Here is a 6825-nt window from a genome sequence, read left to right on the forward strand (position 1 = left end):
TGTGGGGCTTTTTGTTTGTTTGTTTGTTTGCTTCCTTTTTACAATTTTATCTCGAATTCTTGTTACCTTGATGCAGCATTGAACAACCTTGGCTATTTCTGTCTGTGGAATAATTGAAAGTACAAATGCATGTTGAAAACTTTACAGTACAGTACATATAGGATCGCCTCAGGCACTTCTATTTGTCAATACTTCTGTAGCTTATTCAGATTTTAACCTATGTATATTATTAAACAAATTCACCACAATCAAGGTTTTGTGACATATGCCAAGAAAGAGAAAAATAAGCATGTTAAGATTGTGGAATTGTACATTACAGGGACAACAGGAGACTCAAGTTCTGTCAGCATCTCAATAGAGGAGCTTACCTGAGGACCAGGAGGTGGCAAGTGGGGGGTTTCCAAACCAGCATTTGTTCTTGATTAGCCTTCATTCTCTTATGTCTGCATGTGTGCCTGTGTATGTCTGCATCTGTGTATGTCTGTATGTATGTACATGTTTGGCTGTATTGCTGTGTGTACATGTGGTCAAGTATGTGAGCCCATGTGTGCACATGTTTGTAGAGACCAGAGGTTGACATGAGGTGTCTTCCTCAACAACTCTGCATCTTATTTTTTTGAGACGAGTTCTGTTTCTGAGACTGGAGCTCACTGGTTCTAGTAGACTCACTGGCCAGAGTCCCAGAAATGCTCCTGTCCCTTTCTCCTCAGTGCTGGCGATACAAGAATGTACACCCATCATTTACAAGGGTGCAGGGAATTCGGACTCAGGTCCTAGCCCTTGGCCATCCCTTTGTATCTTCCTACCTCCTACTTTCTGGTTAAGTGAAGGCTCCCTCAGTCACACTTGACCCTTACAATCACAGGCCTCACTTAATGGTCTGTAGCAGAAATAGGAGACGATTAACCTGAAAAAACTGCTAGAAATTGTTCTCATGTGTCCTTCAGATTGTGAGAGGTCTTGTATGAGAGCAAGGCCATGGGCTGATGTTAATCAAGACTCATCTTCTGTCTCCCACAAGACAGCTGACACACACAAGTCTGACAGACTCACCTGAGCACTGTTTTACATCGTGAGCTGCTTCTCATTGCATCCCCACATCAAACATGGCCACCTGTTCTGTGAGGACCTCCACCTAGAAGGGAGGACCTAAAAAATGGACAGGCAAAGGCTTTGCCTGGGTTCACAACAGTGACAGGGCCTTCTTAGGAGACCTAATACCAAACCTACACAAAACAGTTACCTGAAGGAAAATATACTCTGCATTTGAGTACTTATCATCGTTCTTATTTAAAGGAATCATCACGTCCACCAATACACTTAGGATGACACTAAGAGGTGTCCTTTCTGAGTCATAGTCTCATCATTCAAATCGAGAATCATGAGTTTGTCACTCTGCAATCTTCCAGTAGCATTAGAGCAATGTCCAGGCTTCTGTCTTTACATTAATGTGTGGGTTCAGAGCCTGCCCCACATGTAGCCCATACATATACAGCCACCCAATTAGACAAGATGGATGAAGCAAAGAAGTGCAGGCTGACAGGAACCGGATGTAGATCTCTCCTGAGAGACACAGCCAGAATACAGCAAATAGGCAAATGCCAGCAGCAAACCACTGAACAGAGAACGGGACCCTGGTTGAAGGAATCAGAGAAAAGACTGGAAGAGCTTGAAGGGGCTTGAGACCCCATATGAACAACAATGCCAACCAACCAGAGCTTCCAGGGACTAAGCCACTACCTAAAGACTATACATGGACTGACCCTGGACTCTAACCTCATAGGTAGCAATGAATATACTAGTAAGAGCACCAGTGGAAGGGAAAGCCCTTGGTCCTGCTAAGACTGAACCCCCAGTGAATGTGATTGTTGGGGGGAGGGCGGTAATGGGGGGAGGATGGGGAGGGGAACACCCAGCTAGAAGGGGAGGGGGAGGGGCTAGGGGGATGTTGGCCCGGAAACCGGGAAAGGGAATAACACTCAAAATGTAAATAAGAAATACTCAAGTTAATAAAGAAAAAAAAAGGAAAAAAATAAATTAATGTGTGGGTAAGATCATGACAGGCATGGGCTTAAGTTTAAAAGGTCTAATCAAATAGTTTGTAAACTCCTTCCTTGCTAGTTACCCATTGCACATGGTTGAGTCCCGTACCAGTATGTGATAACTCAGGGATTATTCTCATTAATGACTATTGCTCTGGAACCAAGGTACACAGTCAGTGTCAACAGAATTCAACAGAAAAGTGATTAACTCTGTTACTCCATGATTCACTGTGCCCTGGATATTGACAGGCTCCATATTGTCAATCTCAACCAAACGAGTCTGAGTTGCTTATGCTGCCAGAAGGTAAAGTCCCAGGGCTCTCCCACCATGGCCACTGCTACTAATTTTTGTGCTACTGTTTGGGCAAGTAGACTTCATAGCATCCTACCTCATGGCCTCCACGGTCCTCAGTTACTCTCATCCAGAAATTCATTTAATTCTACCATTATAAATTATTGTTTCATCTCTGAACCTCAGTACTACAGACTTCCCTTTGTTGATGATGATGATGTTGTTGTTGTCTGTAACTTTTTTTAAAACTATTTTTAATCTTTTTTTAAATCCAGTTGTTATTCCCACTCCTGGTCTGCCTTCCCACAGTTCCTCATCCCATTCCTCCTCCTCCATCTCCAAGAGGATGTCCCCAGCCCACCCCACCCAACCTCACCCCTGCCAGGCCTTCCTACTCCCTGGGACAAGAAGTCTCTAGAGGGTCAGGTCCATCTTCTTTCACTGAGGCCAGATCTGGAAGTCTTCTGCTGTATATGTGTCGGGGACCTCATATCAGTTGGAATATGCTGCCTAGTTGGTGGTTTAGTGTCTGATAGATCTCCAGAATCCAGCTCGGTTGAGACTGCTGGTCATCCCATGGGGCTGTCCTTCTCCTGAGCTTCTTCCAGCCTTTCCCTGATTCATCCACAGGGATCTCCAACTTCAGTGCATTGGTTGGATGTAAGTATCTGCATCTGACTCTTTCAGCTGCTTGTTGGGCCTCTCAGTGGGCAGCCATGCTAGGCTCCTGTCTGTAAGCACACCATAGCAGCAGAAATAGGTCAGGCCTTGGAGCCTCCCCTTGAGATGAATCCCAAGATGTTCCTGTCACTGGACCTCCTTTCCCTCAGTCTCTTCTCCATTTTTGCAGTTCTTTTAGATGGGAACAATTCTCCGTCAGAGTTTTTGACTGTGAGATAGCAACCCCATCCCTCTACTTGATTGTCTGTCTTTCTTTTGGCGGTGAACTTTATAAGTTCCTTCTCCCCACTGTTAAGTATTTCATCCAAGGTCCTTTCCTTTTAAGAGGGTACTTAGCCATTTTCTTCCTTGCCAAGGTCTCATTTAGTAAGACTAGGATTTGGAAGATGTTGGTTAGGCTTTAATTTAACAAAAATCTTCCAACTTAATATCCATATATTCATCCTGTATGACAAACAAAAAAGGCTGAACCCTAATGGAAACTGGACTCTGTGTAGTTTGGAGGTATAAGAAATTTCGGTGCCTCTGCACAGGACGGTATGGGCAGTGGAGGAAGCCATGGGGTAGAATAGAGGCGTGCATGAGAAATACACCCCATACTCAATAGTGCTTTAGAGCCAAACACTGCTAGTTACGATGTAATGGAGGGGCAGAGAATATAATTCAGTTGGTAAACTGCTTGCTTTAAAAGTATGAGCACCAGAATTTGAGTTCCCACAATCCATATAAAAAAAGCTCGGTGTGATGACTTGTAATTCCAGTTCTAGTGGGGTACAGAGAGAGACATGAGGATCTCTGGTGTTCATATGTCAGCCAGATCATCTTACTTGGTAAATTTCAGGCCAGCAAGAGATCCTGTCTCAGAAAACAAGGTAGAGTAGGCCTGAGGAAAAAGACCCAAGGTTTTCCTCTAGCCTTCCTAGGCACAGTATTGTGCAAATATTCAAATTGATATGATACATACACAAACAAAAATAGACATTGTGTCTAAGTGTGTTTTTTTTTAATTTTTTTTTAATTTATTTAATACTTAATAATAATTTTTTGGTTTCCGGGCAAACATCCCCTCCCCCCTCCCCTTCCTTATGGGTGTTCCCCTCCCAACCCTCCCCCCTTGCCGCCCTCCCCCCAACAGTCTAGTTCACTGGGGGTTCAGTGTTAGCAGGACCCAGGGCTTCCCCTTCCACTGGTGCTCTTACTAGGATATTCATTGCTACCTATGAGGTCAGAGACCAGGGTCAGTCCATGTATAGTCTTCAGGTAGTGGCTTAGTCCCTGGAAGCTCTGGTTGCTTGGCATTGTTGTACACATGGGGTCTCGAGCCCCTTCAAGCTCTTCCAGTTCTTTCTCTGATTCCTTCAACGGGTGTCCTATTCTCAGTTCAGTGGTTTGCTGCTGGCATTCGCCTCTGTATTTGCTGTATTCTGGCTGTGTCTCTCAGGAGCTATCTACATCCGGCTCCTGTCCGTCTGCACTTCTTTGCTTCATCCATCTTGTCTAATTGTGTGGCTGTATGTGTATGGGCCACATGTGGGGCAGGCTCTGAATGGGAGTTCCTTCAGTCTCTGTTTTAATCTTTGCCTCTCTCTTCCCTGCCAAGGGTATTCTTGTTCCCCTTTTAGAGAAGGAGTGAAGCATTCACATTTTGATCATCCGTCTTGAGTTTCATTTGTTCTAGGCATCTAGGGTAATTCAAGCATTTGGGCTAATAGCCACTTATCAGTGAGTGCATACCATGTATGTCTTTCTGTGATTGAGTTAGCTCACTCAGGATGATATTTTCCAGTTCCAACCATTTGCCTACGAATTTCATAAGGCCGTTGTTTTTGATAGCTGAGTAATATTCCATTGTGTAGATATACCACATTTTCTGTATCCATTCCTCTGTTGAAGGGCATCTGGGTTCTTTCCAGCTTCTGGCTATTATAAATAAGGCTGCGATGAACATAGTGGAGCACGTGTCTTTTTTATATGTTGGGGCATCTTTTGGGTATATGCCCAAGAGAGGTATAGCTGGATCCTCAGGCAGTTCAATGTCCAATTTTCTGAGGAACCTCCACACTGATTTCCAGAATGGTTGTACCAGTCTGCAATCCCACCAACAATGGAGGAGTGTTCCTCTTTCTCCGCATCCTCGCCAGCATCTGCTGTCACCTGAGTTTTTGATCTTAGCCATTCTCACTGGTGTGAGGTGAAACCTCAGGGTTGTTTTGATTTGCATTTCCCTTATGACTAAAGATGTTGAACATTTCTTTAGGTGTTTCTCAGCCATTTGGCATTCCTCAGCTGTGAATTCTTTGTTTAGCTCTGAACCCCATTTTTTAATAGGGTTATTTGTCTCCCTGTGGTCTAACTTCTTGAGTTCTTTGTATATTTTGGATATAAGGCCTCTATCTGTTGTAGGATTGGTAAAGATCTTTTCCCAATCTGTTGGTTGCCGATTTGTCCTAACCACAGTGTCCTTTACCTTACAGAAGCTTTGCAGTTTTATGAGATCCCATTTGTCGATTCTTGATCTTAGAGCATAAGCCATTGGTGTTTTGTTCAGGAAATTTTTTCCAGTGCCCATGTGTTCCAGATGCTTCCCTACTTTTTCTTCTATTAGTTTGAGTGTGTCTGGTTTGATGTGGGGGTCCTTGATCCACTTGGACTTAAGCTTTGTACAGGGTGATAAGCATGGATCGATCTGCATTCTTCTACATGTTGACCTCCAGTTGAACCAGCACCATTTGCTGAAAATGCTATCTTTTTTCCATTGGATGGTTTTGGCTCCTTTGTCAAAAATCAAGTGCCCATAGGTGTGTGGGTTCATTTCTGGGTCTTCAATTCTGTTCCATTGGTCCGTCTGTCTGTCTCTGTACCAATACCATGCAGTTTTTATCACTATTGCTCTGTAATACTGCTTGAGTTCAGGGATAGTGATTCCCCCTGAGTCCTTTTATTGTTGAGGATAGTTTTAGCTATCCTGGGTTTTTTGTTACTCCAGATGAATTTGCAAATTGTTCTGTCTAACTCTTTGAAGAATTGAATTGGTATTTTGATGGGGATTGCATTGAATCTGTAGATCGCTTTTGGTAAAATGGCCATTTTTACTTTATTAATCCTGCCAATCCATGAACATGGGAGATCTTTCCCTCTTCTAAGGTCTTCTTCAATTTCTTTCTTCAGAGTCTTGAAGTTCTTTTTTTTTAAGATTTATTTATTTATTATATATAAGTACACTGTAGCTGTCTTCAGACACACCAGAAGAGGGCATAGGATCTCTTTACAGATGGTTGTGAGCCACCATGTGGTTGCTGGGAATTGAACTCATGACCTCTGGAAGAGCAGTCGGGTGCTCTTAACTGCTGAGCCATCTCTCGAGCCCTTGAAGTTCTTATTGTACAAATCTCTTACTTGCTTGGTTAAAGTCACACCGAGGTACTTTATATTATTTGGGTCTATTATGAAGGGTGTCGTTTCCCTAATTTCTTTCTCGGCTTGTTTCTCTTTTGTGTAGAGGAAGGCTACTGATTTATTTGAGTTAATTTTATACCCAGCCACTTTGCTGAAGTTGTTTATCAGCTTTAGTAGTTCTCTGGTGGAACTTTTGGGATCACTTAAATAAACTATCATATCATCTGCAAATAGTGATATTTTGACTTCTTCTTTTCCGATCTGTATCCCCTTGACCTCCTTTTGTTGTCTGATTGCTCTGGCTAGAACTTCAAGAACTATATTGAATAAGTAGGGAGAGAGTGGGCAGCCTTGTCTAGTCCCTGATTTTAGTGGGATTGCTTCAAGTTTCTCTCCATTTAGTTTAATGTTAGC

Source organism: Rattus norvegicus, chromosome 17 (assembly GCF_036323735.1).
Source record: "Rattus norvegicus strain BN/NHsdMcwi chromosome 17, GRCr8, whole genome shotgun sequence".
NCBI lineage: Eukaryota > Metazoa > Chordata > Mammalia > Rodentia > Muridae > Rattus > Rattus norvegicus.